Genomic DNA, 21,900 nt, shown 5'->3' with positions numbered 1-21,900 from the left:
GAACAAGTTAAAAGTAGGCTGGTTAGGAATCTTTACCTGACACTAATGGAACCTCCTTTGACAGATTTTTTTTTGTTGAAAAATTATATGGTGTGAATTGAAAAAAAGAACTGTCAGGTTGGATCAGATATTTTGTATCTGCAGGTGCCTACTTGGCTCATATAATGTTCCTAACGATAGGTAGAAAAACTCATCTGTGCCAGAAAATTCTCTACATTATCAAAGAAGATGCATATTTTCATTCTGTCTAACAAGTATGTTTTAATCGCAGTTATATTGAATTAACCAATATTCCAAGTGTTAGTTTTTTTTCCCCAGTGTGATGGTTTCATTTGATCAATTACGTATAGAGATAAATGAAGTAGTAAAATTTCCATTGTGTAAATAAGCTGTTTTGATTAAATCATCCACAGCATTTCTACCCAGTATTTTGATACACCAGTATGTTATTGTTAACCAGAGAACTGCGTTTGTGGCAAAGATTTTATCAGTGTTTGTAGTGTATTTTCCTATCAGTTCAAATTTGTTTATAGTCCTAACCATATTATATTTTGCTTCTCCACCACCCTCTTATCATTTCTTTCTTACTCATTACTCACTGATTTTATGGCTATTTCTGGAACAATCTCTGTACAATCTTGCCTCAGGACCTTTGTATTTATTATCCCTTTGTTCTTGAATATGCCTTCCTGACTTATCCACCTGGTTTCTTCCTTCAGACTTCAGGTAAAATGTCACCAACTCAGCAAGGACTTACCTGACCATCACAAGCAAATTAATACTCAGCCACCTTTGGTCCTCGTATTTCATAACACCTGCTATCACCTGACATTACATTATGAATTAGTGTATTATTTAGTTTATGGTTTATATACAATTTAGGTGTCTCAAGGCCAGTCCCATCAATCAGTAGTTAATGCTGCCTAAAATAGTGCCTGGAACATAGTGAAAATAAATATTTAACAAATTAATAATAAATATTTACATAGGTTATGAACAATTAGACCAGTTAAAGTTTATGAAGCTTTTCATGAAATAGAATATTCATATCAGGATAAAAGAAATTTCAAACATATAAAAAATGGAAGCCCTTGTATTTGGAATAACACTTCCCTATCTTTAGGCTTCCAACAGCAGAAGTCAGAAGGAGATCCAAATGCTGAAGTATTCTGATCTACCCCTCTGTAGACCTGTAGGTTTTCACGTGGAAGAGATTCAACTATGTGATAGGAGTAAGGCCATCACCAGAAGGGCATAAGAAATCGCTAATGTGCTCAGAGTAAGTTGACCTCTTACTGGCCATAGGGTGCCCTCTGCGTAAGTCAAAAGGAAGCCCACCACTGTTGTGCGTCCAGGGAGAAAATCACCATTCCAGCCTAAAGATGTTCATCAAAAGTCAAGAAGAATTCACACATCCTTTGCTGGGTCAGAGAGCACTATGCTTAAGCTTTGAATAGTTATCCTGCAGCCCTGTCCACCCCTTCCTGACAAGACCTCACAGCCATCCCCCTGTCCTCGCTGACACTGGCAGCCTCATCGACACGGGGGACTGTCTTGGGAAAAACAGGATTTGATTTCTCATGCCTGTTCTCTCATTTTATGTCAGTAGCTGAAAGGAACCCAGAACTTCCAGGGCATTCCTGATTCCCCCGTCTCTAATCTTCATCACCATTCCTCTCTGCCTCCGGATACCTTTTCACCACGTTCTCTTGAACTCACCAACAAAGCCCCTTTATCTTCAACCACTTTTATGTAATTTCCCCTTATTTTCTCTCTAAATGAAGCCCGGTTCTTCTTTGATGACCCTGCTTCTCATACAGCCTCCAAGAGATGGCTATTTCCCTACCACACCACTTAAATCACTGAGATTGGAAGTGAGGTGACATTCCCTTGCTCTTCAGTGTCACTTCCAAAACAGTCTCCTTCCTCCTCCCTGAAACCTCCCCTCTGATCTCATGGCAGGAGCAGATACCAGCTGCTACTCCTCTTTATAGAAGTCTTTTCCCAACCTCTGGTCACTTCCTCTCTTCTGTTAAGATTTTAGTTTTAGCTCAATGTCTCTCTCTCCAAACCTTTCTTGTCGTAAACTGTGGTAATTTCAGTAGCCACGTAGACTACAAAAACACTAGTCTTTCTGTTAGATTCCTCTTCTCCAAAGATCTTGTTTTCTACCTGTCACTCCCTTGAAATAATTTCACTATCATGTGATACATGTGTCCAAGGAATATTTAACATGGTATTGACATTGGAGTTTCAGTGTTCGCATATACACTTGGGGTGATAGATTATCTATTTATTTACCTATATACCTAACTTAAATTCTTTGCTTAAATCAACTCTTAAAGGTTTCCCTAATCCTATTGGATTGTAAGGTAACCAACAAAAATATGTTATATAAATGTATATAGTATAATATAGTTTGTTTTTCCAAAATATAGTAACCTGGAAATATTCTATATTTCTCACAAAATATACAGTTAAAAAAAACAGGATTGGAAAAAAAACAGGATTGGAAAAAAAAAACAGGATTGGATATAACTGTGAGAGAAATACTACTTCAGAATGCAGTTTCTATGTGTTAAATAAATTTAAAATTGTTTACTAAGGTTAGTATCTAGCCTGTGAATCTCTATTGCATACTTTTTTTGTTTTGATCAATTTGTGTATTTTCTCAGTTGAAATAACTTCAAGTCTCTGGCCCAGATTTGAGTTGTCTTTATTTTGTTTTCTAAATTATTTTTGTTATTCAAATGCGAAATAGTGTATGATTAATGACAAAGAATCTGTTTTAGTAAAATAGAATTATTCAAAGGATGTTTTTATTTCATATTTTGAAAGATTTAATTATTTAAAACTTCTACTTACTTTTCATATGTGGTATAATTTCTTTATCTGGTGAGGAAAAAAGCTTTTGTTAAAGCAAAATCCAGTTAGTTGCTAACAGTGCCATGAAATTACTGCTTAGCTGGGTTGTCATTGTGAGCCTTTCATCATCAGTAGTGAAAAATGTTAATGACATCATAGCATTATGAACAAATCAATAGAGCGTGTTAGAATTTCAACTAATTCTCAAATAAATCAGTTATTCTTTACCAGAGTTAGAGCCTAAATAATGAATAATTTCAAAGTACCTCAAATCCAATTAGGGATTACAAATAGTAATTTGGTTAAAGGAGGCAGAGTGAAATGTTTGTCAGATTCAATGTCTGCCTCCCATAATGCCTTTTTCCTTCCTACATTACATTTTCCTATGCAACATTTAGAAAACATTTACACTTTTTAATTTAGTGGAACACCTATTAACTGATTGCTAATTGAATTATATTGGAATTCTAAGAATGAACTTGCTTATTTTTATAGGAGACTTAAAGTGTCCAGAAACTTAAAATAACCAATTGGACTGAACAGATGTACCTCAGGAATTAAGAATTTTTCCAAAAGAAGGTAAGAGATCTTAAAATATGCACATATTTGCATGTTAATAAGTTTTGGTGAAAATATAGATACTAGTATATTTCTTTGGTGTATAATTTAGAGGATTTTTTTTAATTAAAGGTACTTTCTGTTTTTACTTATCTTTTATTCTGTGGAATGATTTGAATATATGAGATTGCTGTAACATTTCAAAAAGAAAATGGTTTGTAGGAAAGCCTCATTGCCACTTCAAAACGTCAAGATTGAAGCACCACTATTTGGGTTTTTTTATTTTTTTATTTTTATATGTAAGACTTAGACTGGATTTGCCATATTCCCCAAGAGCCACAGAACAAAGATAGCTGACGTGTGGGCAGATTGCCATCTAGAAAGATCCTTTGGCTAGCCTGCCTCTTCTACATTTCCTGGACCACATATGGTTACCATCAACTAGAATCCATTCAAAGGCTTTAGTGCCAAGCACAGAGGGAGGAGTCAGTTTTTAATGTGTTACATTACATTATCTTAATTTTGACCTAAGATGTGAGACTGAAATATTACCCTTAAAGTAAAATACACTTAGAAATCTAAATGTATACATACTACTTTTTTCTTAACCCTCTTTAACTATGAATGTTCCTCAAGCTGCATTTCATTGTAAGTACAAAGAAAATTTAGCAGCATTAGGTTTACCATCACACTGTATTATATATATTGCTACTGGCAGGAATTGCTATGAGAAGAAATGAATAAAGAAATTAAAACATATATTTTAAGATCTAGGACAAGTGCACAGGAATTATAAGAAAAGAACCCTGAATCTAAATATTATTTCCCTTATAGGTGTTTGAGTTCATTAATTTTCATTCATTCATTAATTTTATTTTATGTCACTAAAACTAAGGAGGTCCCAATTTTATTAGGTCCCTTGGGATTTAATTAGATGATTATTTTTATTTTAATGTGAAAAAATGCCTTTTTCCTCAGGTTTTCATAATTAATACTTTATATATACTTTATATGTAATTTATATTACATATTTATATTATATATTTTAAAAATAAGATTTTTAAGAATTTAAAGGAAATTACAATTTTTATATGGAAGCATCACTTACATATGCAAAAAATTTATCACATAAGGTAAAAATTTAGTAATAGGAGGTGAACATTGAAGCTGTTAAAGTTAATTTCAAGACATTATAGATTTTTAATTTTTTATGGCACATCCCATATCTTTCTTTTTAAATTTATATTCAATTAGCCAACATATACTACATCATTAGTTTTTGATGTAGTGTTCAGTGATTCATTAGCTGCATATAATACCCAGTGTTCATCACAACATGAACCCTCTTTAATACCCATCACCCAATTACCCCATCTCTCTAAACCCCTCCCTTCTGCAACCCTCAGTCTCTTTCCTGGAGTCTAGAGTCTATCAGTTTGTCTCCCTCTCTGACTCAGTTTTCCCTCCCTTCCCCTATGATTCTCTGCACTGCTTCTTATATTCTACATATGAGTGAAACCATATGATAATTGTCTTTCTCTGATGACTTATTTCACTTAGCATAATTTTCTCCAGTTCCATTTATGTCCATGTAAATGGTAGGTATTCATCCTTTCTGATAGCTGAGTAATATTCCGTGTGTGTGTGTGTGTATACCACATCTTATGCATTCATCTGTTGAAGGACATCTGAGCTCCCTCTGCAGTTTGGCTATTGTGGACATTGCTACCATGAACATTGGGGTACATGTGCCCCTTCCTTTCACTACATTTGTATCTTTAGGGTAAATGCCCAGTAGTGCAAATGCTGTGTTGAGGGTATTTCTATTTTTAACTTCTGGAGGAACTTCCATACAACTTTCCAGAGTGGCTGCAGCAGCATGCATTCCCACCAACAGTGTAGAAGGATTTCCCTTTTTCTGCATGCTTACCAAAATTTGTTCTCTGTCTTGTTAATTTTAGCCATTCTGACTGGTGTGAGGTGGTATCTCATTGTGGTTTTGATTTGTATTTCTCTGATGGCAAGTTATCACGTCTCATATCTTTAGTACTGGTAGGTCAATAAAGACTTCAAAATACGACTTTTGTACTGCCAGTTCTCTATATGTATATGTACATATGTACATCCATATAAATATCTCTCTCTATGTATATGTATAAATGTTCATTATTGGACTAGATTGATTTTTAGCCTTCCAGAGTGCCAGTTTCCTGGATGCTAACTTTCCTTAGTGCATCCTGTGCATAAATACTAAACATTACTTTCTTTTTTAGCAAATAAGAACCTTCTAATTTTCCAATTACAGTTGCCTCAGCGTACTAATGAAGTAGGAAAAATTCACAAAATGCATTTCTTGGATAATAATTAAAATCTGCTCCAAATTTATGAAGGTCAAGGTATATTTGAAGATGTATTCTTGAAGATCAAGCCAGTTTTTCCAAATTGATTTATAATCTCAGCCACCATTGAAATGGATGAGTCTTAAATTATTGAATACAATTAACAGTGTACATGTGAGACTGAAGTAGGATAGGAATTAGGAGTCAACCAATGAATTTTTATTAAAGTCAAAGTAATAAATTCAACTACAATCTGATGAAATTTACTTCTAGGTAGTGCATCTAATGGAACTATTTGCAGAACTGAACTTTTATTTCTAGGCTTTGAGTACTACAGATGTAAACTGGGGTTGATAAATATAAGTTGGTTAGAAAATGTGATCTTATCATCCCAAATTGGAAGACTTAAAACTTTTATTTTGTTTTGTTTAATTAACGTCCATTTCATTGACAAGGTTATTCAATCCCTTAGTTTCTCCCTTTTTTTTAAGATTTTATTATTTTATTTGACAGAGAGAGATCACAAGTAGGCAGAGAGGCAGGCAGAGAAGGGGGTGGGAAGCAGGCTCCCTGCTGAGCAGAGAGAGCCCGATGCGGGGCTTGATCCCAGGACCCTGTGATCATGACCCGGGCAAAGGCAGAGGCTTAACCATCTGAGCCACCCAGGCGCCCTCTCCCTTTTTTTTAAACAGAAGTAACTTGAATAAGAATTATTATCCTGTCAGATGTGTAATGTATTTAATGTAAATTATTATTTTAAAAAGAGTAGATAAACAGTATATTTTGCTGGTCCTGCTAATTCTGTTGTTTAATGACTTACTTGATGAGAGAATACCAATATAGCAAGTTCCAAGATATATTTTTCTTTCCTGAATCTGAAAATTGTTCTGTAATTATTAATTATTCCCTTGACACAGCTCCATATATGTCTGATTCTAAATAAATTCTCAATTGAAAAATATAGATACTTTACTAGTAAGCTCATGACAAAGATTTCAAGCATTTAAAAAAATGGAAACTATATTTAAGAAAAGGATATACTAATTTAGAAGAGAGGAAAATGAGATAATATTCCACATTAACTAAAAAGGAAAATCGAAAATATGTGGATGAAGAGGGAAGACAATTTCAGTTTTCCTTTTTATTGCTATTCCACTTGAGATTCATTCTATATGACTACTGAATAACTTTGGTATGTTTTTAGGAAGGTTGTCTGATACAATAGAATAAAATGACATTCCAGACTCATATAGTTCTGGAATTTTAAGCTGAATCACTTTGTGAGCTTGAGATAATTACTTTGCCTTATTTAAATTTCTCATTTGTACATTGGAACTAGTAATACCTACTTTTACTTCCTTATAATATTTACAAATTTTAAAATATTTTATAATTTTTTAAAATTACATTTTAAATGTATGGTATAATTTTCTCTTTCTTTCACTATTTTCCAAAAATACTTTTTATTCATTTAATTTTTAAAAAAATGTTCTGCTTTCTTCTGGTTATTTAAGTTTAAGAGTTATTTTTCTACTCTAGATTATGAACTTTTCAAGATTAAAAATATTTTTTCTTATTTATTCCTGCCCCTACCCATCAGTTTAAAGATAGACATCATTTTTTAGTGAATGACTGAAAGAAAGAGTAAGAACCTTTTTATACAGATGTGTTGCTGTTGAATTGAATTAAGCTGAAACCATTTAAAACATTTGAATACTCTTTAAAAAAGTCACTATTTAATAGATAGACTTTTCCAAATGAAAAATCCTTTGACTCAATAATATATCCACCTATTAACTTAGCTTGTTTAATTTTGATTTCTAAATAGGATCTCTTAGCTAATAACATAATAATATTTTATTCTGTTTTAACCACTTCTAAGATTTTCAAGGAATTAGAATATATCTTCCTTATTGTAGAATTTCCTAGCCATTTTTCAAAGAAAGAGAGAAAGGTAGATTGCTCAGGTGTGTAAGAAAATCATTCTGGAACTGAGCTCCCATTCAATAATAGTAACAAAAAACATAGTGATCTGCTTAACCAATAAGCCCTCACCTTCTCACCTTGGCTCAGATGTTAGTGACCACAAGGTTAGAAGGAGTACTCAGAGGTCTGGCCTCACTCCTGAGAAAAATCTAACACTTGCCTAACCTCCTTTACATCTAGTGAGGATAGAATTGAAGTGGCCATGAGTAGAGAGAAGTGTTACCTACCTCTGAAAATTTGTTTATATGTTTGTACAAATTCTATATCCAATTCAGATGGAATCATTTATTTATTTTTCTAACTAATAATTCCTTCTTCATATGGTTATTTTTCTTCTTCTATCTTTGATAATTTGTGCTAAATGTTTTTAGGTCCACAGAACTTCGGAGCCAGAAGGGTTTTAAGAGATCACCTCATTTACATAAGGAAACTAAGGCCAAGATAAATCTAATACAAGTCACAGACATGAGGAACCCAATTTCCAAACTCTAATTTTAGAGTTCTTTGTTTTATATTATAATATCTTGTTCCCAAGATACTCTTTTTCTGGACTTTCTTTCTTACTCATTTTAGGATTATCTGTTGACTATTTCCATTATTTATCAACATTGTCTTCAACTGAAATTTGTAACTTATCTAGACAAAATAAAGAGATGACATCCTCCTCTTCCACAAAGACAAGCCTGGCAATAGGTAAAATAATTGAGCAAGATTGAGAAATAAGAGAAACACATACATAGTACACTACCTCAGGGAGCAATCCTGGTCAGGGAATGACTTTTTATGTCTAGCCAAATATATATATGTATATATATATACACAAATATATAGATAGATAGATAGATAGACAGACAGACACGCACACAAAAGGTAAAACAGTGCATAGAACTTTTGTCTTTGTTAAACTCAGTGAGATGTGTAGCTTCTTTGGGTGAAACCTCTGTATATTTATTTTTCTTTACTAACTTTATTGAGGGATATATTAGGTAATATAAACTCCTTATAAACTCCATCTGTTTTAAAGGGCCCAATTCTATGAGTTTTGACAGTGGTATATACCCCTGAAATCACCACGAGAAGCAAGATACAGAATATTTCTATCATGCCAACAAGGTTCTTTATGACTCTTTATTTTTTCATACTCTGCATTGGTTTGCATTTTATATAAAGAAAATCGTGTAAGTATGTATTTTTGTATATTTTTTTCACTTAGCATAATGGTATAGAGATTTATTTATGTACTTTTTTGTATCAGTAGTTCATTTCTTTTTATTGCTGAGTAGTATTCCATTGGGGATATACTACATTTGTTTATTCATTCACTTATTGATGGATAGTTCTTTCTTTTGACTTTTGTGGATTAATTCTCTATGAGCATTTGTGTACGAGTCATTGTGTAGACATGTATTTTCATTTCTCTTGGAAAAACATGTAGAATTAGAATATCAGAATCTTGGGTACGTGTATGCATAACTTTTTAAGAAATGACAAACAGTTTTCCCAAGTGGTTGCACCACTTGGTGTTCACCTGAGCAGTGTGTGAGAATTCCTGTTGCTCTGCATCAGAGGTCTTCAAACTATAGCTCTTGCACCAAATTGGCTTTATTTGTAAATAAAGTTGTATTGGAACACAGCCACACTCATTTGTCATGAATGATGTGCTTCATGCTACAAAAACAGAATTAAGTAATTGTGACAGAAATCATATGGACCTCAGATTAAAATATGTACTTTCTGGCACTTTCAAAAAAAAGCTTGCTGATCCCTGCTCTGCATCCTTGCAAAATTTCTTGTTGTCAGTCTTTCTTAATTTTAGCCATTTTAGTGTATATGTGATGGTATTTCAGTGGGATTTAATCTTCTTTTCTGATGATTAATGATATTGAGCATCTTTTAATTTGCATATTTGCCACCTGCATATCTTCTTCTCTGAATTAGCCATGGAAATATTTTGCTCTGTTTTTTTAACTGGCTATTTCCCTTACTATTTTTCAGTTGTAGGAGCCCTTGATATATTCTGGATACAAATCCTTTAGTAGATAAGTTTCATGAATATTTTCTCCCATTCAATTCAAAATGACTTTCATTTTCAAATTCTTAAGTTTCTTTTGAGTAGCAAAAAATTTTAATATTGATGAAATGCAATATATCATTTTAACCATTTGTACTGTTGGGTACTAAGAAACCTTTGCTTATCCTAGTTTAAATTTTTTTCTCCAATATATTTCTCCAAAATTTTCTTCTAAGAGTTTTATTGTTTTAGTTTTTGAAGGAAGGACTGTGATCCAATTTGAGTCACTTTTTGCACATAATTAGGTATGTTGAGATTAATCTTTTTTTTTTCTATGTCAGTGTCTAATTGTTCTAACATCTTTTGTTGAAAGATCATTTCTTTCCATTTCTTTACCTTAAGAACGTTGTCCAAGATTAATGGCTTATTTCTAGCTAATTGTTTCCATTGGATTATAACTACTTTTTCCAATGACACACCATCTTGATTTTTAAAGATTTATACTGTTTTGAAATCAATGACTTATATAAGATGACCAATTCAGCTGTATTTTAAAATTTCTTTGGTATTTCTGGGTTGTTTGCTCTCCCATGTGACTCCTGTACCCACTCTGTCACATGCACAGAAAGCCTTTTAAAATTTTATTGGAATTCTGTTGACTCTGTAAATCAATTTATGTTTCTTTAAGTATCTTATTATTAATACTTAATACAATTTTACTCTGTTCAGAGAACATACTCTGATATGAATCATTTAAAATCTACTATGAGTTATTTTAAGACCCATCATATGTGCTTCATTGCGTTCTTTAGATCCACTATGTGTTTACTGATTTATTTTTGTCTAGTTTTTCTAATAAAATCCCTTCCTATTGTTATATAATGGAAAGTTTTTCTCCTTTAATTCTGTCAGTTATTGTTTCTTATACTTTGTGGTATTTTTGTAAATTCATACACATTTACACTTTATACATATTTCTAGTGAATTGATCCTCTTATCATGGGTACCATTTCTTTTTATCTTTGATAATTCTGTTGACTTCATGTCTTATTTTAGCTGATTTTAAAATAGTCACTGCAGGGTTCTTATGCATAATATTTGTATCTCTTCATTTTCGAGTCATTTTGTTAAAATTTATACTGTTTTCCACAGTGGTCACACCAATTTACATTCCCACTGACAGTGCATGAAGTGATATTGCATTGTTGTTTTGATTTGTATTTCCTTAATCATTAGTGACCTTGAGCATTTTTTCATGTATCTGTTGGCCATCTACGTGTCTCCTTTGGGAAAATGTCTATATATGTCCTCTGTCCTTTATTTTTAAAGATTTAATTTATCTGTTTTAGAGAGAGAGAGTGTGTGTGTGTGTGCTTGGGAGCAAGGGCAGAGGAAGAGGGAGAGAGAAACCCAAGCAGAATCCACAATGAGCACAGAGGCAGCATGGGGCTCAATCTCACAACCCAGAGACCAGACCTGAGCTGAAACCAAGAGCAAGACACTTAACTTACCGTACCACCCAGGTGTCCTGTCTCTGCCCATTTTTAAATTGAATTTGATTTTTGGTATTATGGTGTATAAGTTCTTTATATATTTTGGATACTAACCCCTTATTGGTTACATCATTTACAAGTATCTTCTCCATTTAGTAGGTTGTCTTTTTGTTTTGTTGATGGTTTTCTTCACTGTCCAAAAGCTTTTTTTTTTTTTTTTGTATAGTCCCAGTAGTTTAATTTTGCTTTTGTTTCCCTTGCCAAAGGAGGCATATCTAGAAAAACATTTCTAAAGTTGATGTTGAAGAGATTACTACCTGTTTTCCTCTAGGAATTTTATGGTTTCAAGTCTTACATTTAGGCCCTTAGTCTATTTTGAGTTTACTCTTGTGTATAATATGAAAAAGTGGTCCAGTCACATTCTTTTGGTTGTAGCTCTGCAGTTTTCCCAATACCATTTGTCAAAGAGACTATCTTTTCCATTGCATATTCTTGTCTCCTCTGTTGTAAATTAATTGACCATAATAGCATGGGTTTATTTCTGGATTCTCTCTTCTGTTTTGTTGATCTGTTATTTTTTTTGTGCCAGTACCATAGTGTTTTGATTATTATGGCTTTGTAGTATATCTCGAAATCTGGGATTGCGACACCTCCAGCTTTGTTCTTCTTTCTCAAGACTGTTTTCATTATTCAGGTTCTTTTGTGGTTCCATGCAAATTTTGGAATTTTTTGTTCTAGTTCTGTGAAAAATGCTGTTGATAATCGATAAGGATTACATTAAATCCTTATCATTGTTGTGAATGGTATGGTCATCTTTTTTTTTTTTTTAAATTATTATTTATTTATTTATTTTCAGAAAAACAGTATTCATTATTTTTTCACCACACCCAGTGCTCCATGCAAGCCGTGCGGTCATCTTAATATTGATTCTCCCAATCCATGAGCATGGAGAATCTATTCATTTATTTGTGTTATCTTCAATTTCTTTCATCAGTACTTTGTACTTTAGTACAGGTCTCATCTCCTTGGTTAAGTTTATTCCTAGGTGTTTTCTTCTTTTTGGTGCAATTGTAAATGGGATTGTGTTCTTAATTTCCCTTTCTGCTACTTCATTATTAGAGTATAGAAATGCAACAGATTTCTGTATACAGAATTCAACTTCACTGAATTCATTAATCTGCTCTAGCGGTTTTTTAGTAGAGTGTTTAGGTTTTCTGTATATTGTATTATGTCATCCGCAGATGGTGAAAGTGTTACTTCACCAATTTGGGTGTCTTGTTTTTTTGTTTTGTTTTGTTTTGTTTTTGGGTTTGGGGGGTGTTTTTGGTTTTTGCCTGATTGCTGAGACTACGTTGAATAAAAGTTGCAAGAGTAGATATTGTCTTGTTCTTGATCACAAATGTAAAGCACTCATATTTTCACTATTGAGGATGATGTTAGCTGTGGGTTTTTTATATATGGCCTTTGTTATGTTGTGGTATATTCCCTCCAATCCTGCTTTGTTGAGAGTTTTTATCATAAATGCATGTTGTGTTTTCTCAAATGTCTTTCTGCATCTATTGAAATGATTATTTGTTTTTGTCTTTTCTATAGTTAATGAGATGTAAGACACTGATTGATTTGCAAATATGGAATCATCCTTGCATCCTTGGACAAAATCCCTCTTGATCTCATGATGAATGATTTTTTTTAAATACTTTTAGATTTGGTTTGCTAGTATTTTGTTAAGAATTTTTGCATTTATGTTCAGACATTGATTTTTTGCAATTTTGCATTGATTTTTGCATTTATCTTCAGACATTGGCCCATAGTTTTCTTTTTATGTAGTATTTTTATCTGGTTTTGATATCAAGGTAATGGTGGCCTCATATAATGAATTTGGAAGCTTTCCTTTCTCTTCTATTTCTTGGAATCATTTGAGAAGAGTAGATGTTAACTCTTCTTTAAATGTTTGGTAAAATTCACTTGTGAGGCCATCTGGTTCTGGATTTTTGTTTGTTGGGAGTTTTTAATTACTGATTCTATTTCATTGCTAGTAATGAGTCTCTCCAAATTTTCTGGTTTTTTTCCTGATTCAGTTTTGGAAAGTTATATGTCAGTAGGAATGTACTTATTTCTTCAACATTTTCCAATTTGTTGGCATAATTTTTAACATTTTCTTATAATGTTTTGTAATTCTGTGGTGTCAATGATTATTTCTCCTCTTTCATTTCTGATTTTATTTATTTATTTATTTATTGAGTTTTCTCTTTTTCTTTATGCATCTGGCTAAAAGTTTATCAATTTTGCTTATCTTTTCAAAAAGCCAGCTACTGGTTTCATTGATCTATTCCTATTGTTTTTTAAAATCTCTATTTCACTTATTTCTGCTTCAGTTTTCATTATTTCCTTCATGCGGCTGGTGGTGGGTTTTGCTTCTCCTTTTCTTCTTGCTCCCATAGGTGTAAGGTTAGAATGTTTGTTTGAGATTTTTCTTGCTTCTTGAGGTAGGCTTGTATTGCCATAATCTTCCCTCTTAGAACAGCTTTTGCTGCATCCCAGAGATTTTGAAATGTTATGTTTTCATTTTTATTTGTCTCTTTGTATTATTTTTAATTTCTTCTTTGAGGTTGACCCATACATTGTTAGTAGCATGTTATCTGTGCTTTTCCACATTTTTTTCTTGTGATTGACTTCTAGTTTAATACCATTGTAGCCAGAAAAGATGGATGATGATTTCAGTCTTTTGCATTGGTTGAGACTTGTTTTGTGGCCTATTCTGGGTAATTTTCCATGTGCACCTGGAAAAATGTATTTTCTGCTGTCCTTGGATGGAATGTTGTGAATATATCTATTGCATCCATCTGGTCCAATGTACCATTTAAAGCCTCCATTTGCTTGTTGATTTTCTGTTTGCTCATTTGTTTTTAAAAGGATAATCATCTTTCTTACATGGCAGAATATTCATTATAGTTTTGACATGTTCTTCATTGTCTTTGTTTTCTCTAAGTTCTGTATTGGTAATTTTAGGGTTTTGTTGTTCTTCTTCATTCATGTTGATAGTTTTCTTCATGAGGCAGATAATTCTGGACTGTATATTGGTATATGGGTGAGATATCCAACCATTTCTGGAAGCACTTTATGAGCTAAGGTTGGGGTGGGAAGGATTAGAGAACATTTTGTGGACCTTTAGACTGCACTTTATATTGTCCAGTAAACAAATCAGTCTTTTCACAATGGGCCACCAAACAACAACATATGAAAGACATGTGTACTTTTTTGAGTCCTATGCAGTTTATATAATAGTTGACAGAGGGGAAGTACCTCCTGATTGCTGATATTTGGGTGCAGGGTGGGGGAAACTTGGTCTTCCAGTCTTCTTGTTGTAAGGTATGGTATTAAGTGCTCATTGTCCCAGGTTCCTCAGAGTTAGTGGGCTTGCTCACCCTGAAGCTCTCTGACTCCCCTCTGTCATGTTAAATAAGTTTATGTGAATTCTTATCCCCAAAATTCCTTGAAGTCTTATATTGCTATAACCACTTTTATCATCCCTCATGAATATAGTGGATGAATACATTTTTGTTTGGTTACAGTTCTTTTATTATGTCTTTACTGGGGTTAAGGTAGGAAGACAAGGTGAATTTGTATGTTTAATCTTTCTCATTTAATTGGAATTCACATTATATTCTAAACAAATAAGCAGATATTTAAAAAATAGATTTACTTGACTTAAATATTATTATGCATGATAATAATGTGTGTTCAGAGGTTTAATAGGCAGAAAAAGTAATCTCCTGAGTTTTTCAGGAACAGATAACTAGACCAGTGATTAATCAGTCTTCCTTCCTTTGTGGCCATATTTTGTGGATCATTTTATTACTTATTGGCACTTTTGCCATGGGAAGAAAAGAAAACTCAGATCTATCCACTTGAATATATGCTTAGAATTTTTACTCAGAGTTTTGATAGAGGAAGAATTGGAAATTATTGGCTAAAATGATGCTTTGAGATTATATGCAGATTTCATTACTCATGTTATTTTTGTACCCCTGTTACCATAGATAATCGACTATAATTTATGTGGGAGTATAGGCTGAAATATAGTTGCAGCTCATCTGGGTTTTATGAAAATTATATCCCTTTTGGGCCACAACTGGACTTTGAAACAACTTATGTCTAGAAGTGCTACCCATAGTCATCAGGGATTTGCCTGAGGTCTGAGACAGTTGCCATGGAATCTGTCCTACCCCATCTTCTTTAGTGAAACCATAACCAATAGCAGTTAGCCAGAACTGAAAATAACAAAAGGTGAAGAAATAAGCAAGAAGAAGAGCATTAACTATTGCACTTGTAGACTGTTGTATGTAGATCCATGTCAATTAGTTATTATAAATGGAATTTCTGGAAAAAGTTATTTTAATCTATACTACACAAATTGAGACACAGGTCCTCATGTTTTGGGGGAGTTTTAACCCATATCATTTTAAATATGTGGTCACAAGTTTGTTTGAACTTTTTTTGTTGAGGAAATTTTTCTTTTGTTTCTAAAATAGTGAGGTTAAAAAAAAAATCAGACCAAACCATAGAATAATTTTTTAATCAGAAGGGCAGGAGTTCAGATAAAATTTCTGAACAGTCTGTATTTAAGTAGCACTTTCCAAGATATTTATAACATCTCAAAAAAGAGTATCCAAAGGTATTTAGAAAGCAATCTTACTGAATAGTGCTTCAAAACTGACATGACTTGAAGTTGTGTTAAAGCTGCAAATATATTGTCGTATTGCGATGTTGTGATTTATTTGAGAGGGAGGGGGATTTATTGAAGGTATGTAAAAATATAGCATTTAAACAATTTTTACTTAACATCTTTTTTTATTTGCTTGTGTTTTAGAGAGGGAAATAGAAGGGGAAGAAGGGCAGAGAGAGAGGGAGAAAGAATCTTAAGCAGGCTCCACACCCAGCATGAAGCCTGATACAGGGCTTGATCTCACAACCCTGAGATCATGACCTGAGCCAAAATCTACAATCAGATGCTTAACCCATTGGGCCACCCAAGTGCCCCTCCCTTGACATTTTAGAGAGCATTTTTTTTTTACTCACAATACTAAATTATCCTTGGATATTGATTAAAAAGTTATCAAGAGAGGTATGGAGATAGAAAGATGAATAAAATAAAAGCATGTATAATAACAAAGGATTCTAGGGATGTGTAGAATATACTTATTCACATCAATAGAAAAATCAATTGCAGTTTGATAATCATTTGAGACCACCCTAAATATCCATCAAGCAATCGAGAAATCTTTCGGCACAGTGACTACTCTAACTTGCTATATTGATTGCCAGTCTGAGAGCAAATGGACTGAGACATTTATATTTTGATTACTAGATAATGTGCAAAATATATCCATCTTTATCATTAATCTCATCTAATTTATAAACTAGGAGATAAGTGTGTTGCTTGAATTCATAATTTAAAAAGAGGGTTCACATGTCAAGGTGGCCATTTTGAAGAAACTGCATAAAATGGTTGTGTCACTTGTTCTGCCAAAATGCCTAGTTTCAATCTCATCATTGATCTAGCTAATTCAGTATGAACTGTCATGTCTCAGCTCAATATTAACTCCATAAAAAAACTTCATATCTTATAGTACTTGTCACAGTTATAATTTCTTGTTATAATCTGTCTTCTATAAATTACACTATTAAGTTGGGGATTGTGTTTCTATTTGCTAGCTTATTCACTCATAGTTGCTCAATTAGTATAATGATCATTTGATTAGTTGAGCTTACATTTAAATATTATATATTTTGCTTAATTGCTTTTATGGCTTCTTGCCATTTCTAATAATATTTGAGAATATTAACTATGAAAGTAGCTTTGAATTGTGCATTTATGAACATATTTGAATTGTCAAACCCAACCATAGTAATGGTTATCATATCACAGTCTTTTGCAAAATTATCCTCAATGTGTTAGTTGATTTATTTTCAAAATCATAATAAGAATCATTGATTATAACTGGGAGTTAAGTGCAACTGAGAACTGGTAAACTACACACACACACACACACACACACACTACACACATATGTATAAACTATATATATGTATAGTTATGTAATTATATATATAGTTTACAACTTTGGATTGTGTGGCAGAGGACATATACAAATTTATTTACTTTCTAGTTGTTTGGTTTTACCAAAGAGAACAAAGTTAATTCAGGAAGAGATTTTAAAGCTCATTCTGCACAACTTATTTAGGTATAAAAATTAAAGAAATGAAAAAAAGTAAAACCATTTGTCCCAAACAGAGTCAATAGAAAGCATAGGTATAGAAATCAAATATTTGAAAGCTATAAAGACAGTTTTTCTACAGCCAACATGTGGGCTTCATTTCAGTTATTTGCTGCCTTAAAATTTTTATTTTTAAAAAAGTTTTGCCTTAAGCAAAAATAAATTATACCTTCCATGTTTTGTGAATGAAATAAATGTTTACTTCTACAACCTGGTGACTTAGTACAAGAATATCCAACAAAAAGGGCAAACCTAATGTCAGTCATTTAACAACAAAATGATACTGTCAGCATTTTTATTAATGTTTATTTTGAATCAAGAGACCATTGTCTGATAGAAATATTCTAGACCAATTGCTAGTCTAGACTCTGATACTATATGGAGGTGCCTTGTAAATTAAATCCTTTCATATCCCACAGGCTGAGATCATGCACATCTGAGATGTGTTAGCTGAAATTCCACACAATCCTCAATTGCCAAGTTTGGATAGAGTGAACATAATATTAAAAGTAAGAAGACTAAGAAAAATTAACATTAAAAAATGTATATTATACAAAGGTCTTACAGAAAGCAGTGAGAAGAGAAGGGCCTCTAGTATTCTTTACTCCCAGATTTAAACTTGAAAATGAATTGTTTTTAGCTCCAGGGAGGAATTACGAAGGTAGGGAAAAGGCTTATAAACCTGAACAACCAAATGTGAAAAAAATCAGAGAAAGACAAATACTGTATGATCTCATTAATATGTGGAATCTAAAAACTTTGAAACAGAGTAGAATGATGGTTGCCAGGAACTTGGGGGGAGGGTGGGAAATGGGGAGATTTTTGTTAAAGAGTACAAAATTCCAGTTATATGAATAGTACGTTCTGGGGATCTAATGTACAACACAATGATTAAAGTTAACAATACTGTATTGTTAATTACTTGAAAGCTGCTAAGAAAGTAGATCTCAAATGTTCAAAACACACACACACACACACACACACATATTGACTATGTGAGGTGATGGATGTGTAAACTAACCTTATTGTGGTAATCATTTAGTAATATATACATACATCAAATCATCATGTTGTATACCTTAAACTTACACAATGTTGTATGTCAATTATATCTCAATAAAGCTAGAAAAAAAAGCAATGAATTAATTCAGAGGTATTTTCTGAACAGCTTTCTCTTGAAAATGCATAAATACAAGAAGTGATTCCTTCCCTCAAGTATCCATCAGTTTAATTGAAGTTGTATTTTTGTCACCATTTTACCAGTTTAACATTCATTTCCTGAATATTTAGAGTATTCCAGGTATTATGATAAATTATTGGAAAAGAGTAATAAAAATAAATGCCCCATAATCACAAGAATGTCATCATGGGAGCAATATAGTAAAAAGTTCAATAAAATATGGTAAGTGCTAAGATGGCAGAGTGCCCACTTCTCAGTCTTCACTTAGCTTTCATATAATTCCCGTGAGAAGAGTATAGGAATTTAATTTATTTAATTATAGTGATAAATATAGACAAATAACCCAGTATCAAACTGACCAAAGCATATAAATAGGAAATTACAACAGACCACGCAATAATGTACAGCAAACATATAAAAAAGATGCTAAAGTTTAGTAGTAGGGAACTTCCAGCTACACCAGTAATGAAGATAACAGTTTTCTTCCATTGGGTTGGAGAAAATTGAAAAGAAGATATCTAGTCATTATTTTCTAGGGTGCCCGGAAGTGGGCACACTCATTGCTGGAAGGTATCCAAATGACCATGAATTTATGAAAATTAATCAAGAAATATCTTCTAAAATAAAATCACATATACAGTTGACTTTTGAACAATGCAGAATTCAAATATTCACATATAATTTTTGTTTCCCTCAAAATAACTATTAATAGCCTACTATTAAGCTAAATGCCAATAACATAAACAGTCAACACTTATTTTGTATGTTTTATATGTTATATAATGTATTTTTAAAATAAAATAGACTAGAGAAGGGAAAATGGTAAGAAAATCATAAGGAAAAGAAAATACATTTATGGTACTATATGTATATTTATTGAGAAAAAATGTGTGTATGAGTGGACCCACACAGTTCAAATCCATGTTGTTCAAGGCTCAACTGTATTTTATTTTTATTTTTTTTCAACTGTATCTTAAAAAAATAACAACTAACCAAAAAATAAGACAAAGTAACAAGGGCAAGCATAAAAACCCCCTGATGAGTATCTAAATGGGGAAAATTAATGCAGTTTTAATCTATGCTATTGAATATTGCACATTTAACAGCACACAACAGGTGTTTGCATTTGACTGGTAGCTATTCATGATGTTTGTTTCATGGGGAAAAAACATTTTTGCTAGGCAATATTTATATGGCTACTGCTTTTTTAAACATAACATAAAACTCAGTCTATGATATTTAGGTATTTATATTTGCATCAATGTGAATGAAGATGTGGAAGGAGCTACTGTTGACCTCAGAAACCTGGGGCGTGAGGAAGAGAGTTAATACAAGTAATTTAACTTTAGGGGCACTTGGATGGTACAGTATTTAAGCGTCATACTCTTGGTTTGGGCTCAGGTCCTATTCTGGGGCTTGTGAGATCAAGCCCAGCACTGGGCTCCACACTCAGCATGGAATCTGCTTGAGAGTCTTTCTCCCTCTCCCCCTTCGCCCCTCCCATTCATCTCTCTTGCTCTCTCTTCTCTCAAATAAATAATCTTTTTTTTTTTTTTTTAAGGAATTTAATTTAAAATTTTCCCCTTACGTAGCTTCTTATATTTCTACTGGTTGAAGGAAACACATGTCTGTTTTGTTTTCCAAATATTCATTATAACAAAACATATAGATATTCTGGAAAATAACGAGATAAATGTGTTGCAGAATTTCTTTTCTTTTGGTGCCCAAGGGTTCTGGCCACACTGCTTTGAGGAATGCAGAGGCAGACCAGACAAAGAGTGGTGGGTGCCAATGCAAAGTTTATTGAGTGATAGTACAAACTCCTCAAAAGGGAAGGGACCTGAGAGGGTTGCCACCAGAGTTTCTAAGTCTGGGGTTTTTATGGGCTTGTCGGTGGGCTGTTTTAATCTCATTAACCCTCCAGGGCCTGTCATCCATTCAGGCTTTTGTCCTCTATTTATCTCATAGCAAGGTGGAAGGCTTCTTCTAGGGTGGTATAAAATCCCTTCAAGGTTGGTTTCCTCTTGGGGGTGGAGGGTGGGGAGGAGGCCCTGTCTATGCCTGACTTTCTTCTAATTATCCTTTGTCAAATACACTTGAAATATTTTTTACATTATTAATTGTAAAAAAAAAAAAAAAAGCCTGTGGCTTTTTCCCATATGTGTGTGCAGGTAATCAAGAAATTGATAATATTATTTTTAAAATTAAGGTATTTTGAGCCAAAATAGGATTATTAGCTTTAGTTTGTGAATTAGTTTGTTATCTTTTATCCTATCTACTAGTAGGTAGGCTGGAGTAGGTAGTATTATCTTACTTTACAAATGACTTGACCTAGTCCATAGACCAAATATAAGAAACACTATTGATTGATGTTCAGAAGCAAGCCCTGACATACTTAAATAAATCTAAATTCAGCTGTGAGAAAGCAACTCCAACCCCTTTGAGAAGATTGTCTTTCAGAAAACCCAAGTGCTGCTAACTTGACTCTGAATCATGTCAATCCATTACACAGGGCACTATGGATAACATAGCTCGGATGAGGCTTCATAGCAATGACTGGTCCAGATGTTTGAATTCTGATTATGTTCGAGATGAAAACATTCAGAAATATGTGCTTTAATTATAGACATGGAAATAATTATTTCTCTGCCTCATCCATCACCCTGCCAAGGCTAAGATTTTTGTAACTACTACTTTGTCCAATGCATTTGTAAACAGACATTCCACAATTTTGCTAGAACTGTTTTCAAATTACTACTTGTATATAATTTTCTTTGAGAGATATGTAAATCAACATTCCCATACATACATTAATATATTCACCAATTAGGGCTCTCCTAGTTGATCCACATGAGAAATTTTCAGAAAAGCAGGCAAGATATTTTTCACAATATAAATAACACTAAATAGACACAAAGTGTAGACTTTTAAACTATAGCTACAGGACTTTGAATGTTATGACTAATTCTAATATTCTGATAGAAAAAGATATAAGTCATTATCACTTTTGTACTTTTTTATTTACATATTCTTGCAACCACCAAATATTACCTTCTGTGATAAAGTTTGATGAGGAGAAATTGGTAATAGGTTTTGGTTGATTCTAATTTGTATGCTTTCTGCCTCCTACATATTTTTACATGATATTGCCTTCAATTAAGTAAACTATTGAGCATTGCCTCCACTTTCA

The 21,900-nt window shown here is 32.9% G+C and overlaps 1 protein-coding gene across 1 annotated transcript in view; it reads left to right on the top strand.

The window, feature by feature from the left end:
- SEMA3A (semaphorin 3A) overlaps positions 1–21,900 on the top strand; it is a 407,533-nt gene that overhangs the window by 94,052 nt on the left and 291,581 nt on the right. The window contains exon 2 of the mRNA XM_044245926.1: positions 3,361–3,444. The gene's annotated coding sequence lies outside the window, so the exon portion shown is untranslated. The remainder of the gene's footprint in view (positions 1–3,360; positions 3,445–21,900) is intronic.

Source organism: Neovison vison, chromosome 4 (genome assembly GCF_020171115.1).
Source record: "Neovison vison isolate M4711 chromosome 4, ASM_NN_V1, whole genome shotgun sequence".
NCBI lineage: Eukaryota > Metazoa > Chordata > Mammalia > Carnivora > Mustelidae > Neogale > Neogale vison.
The sequence above is the reverse complement of the archived record's forward strand: the minus strand, read 5'-3'. Positions and strand labels throughout refer to the sequence as shown.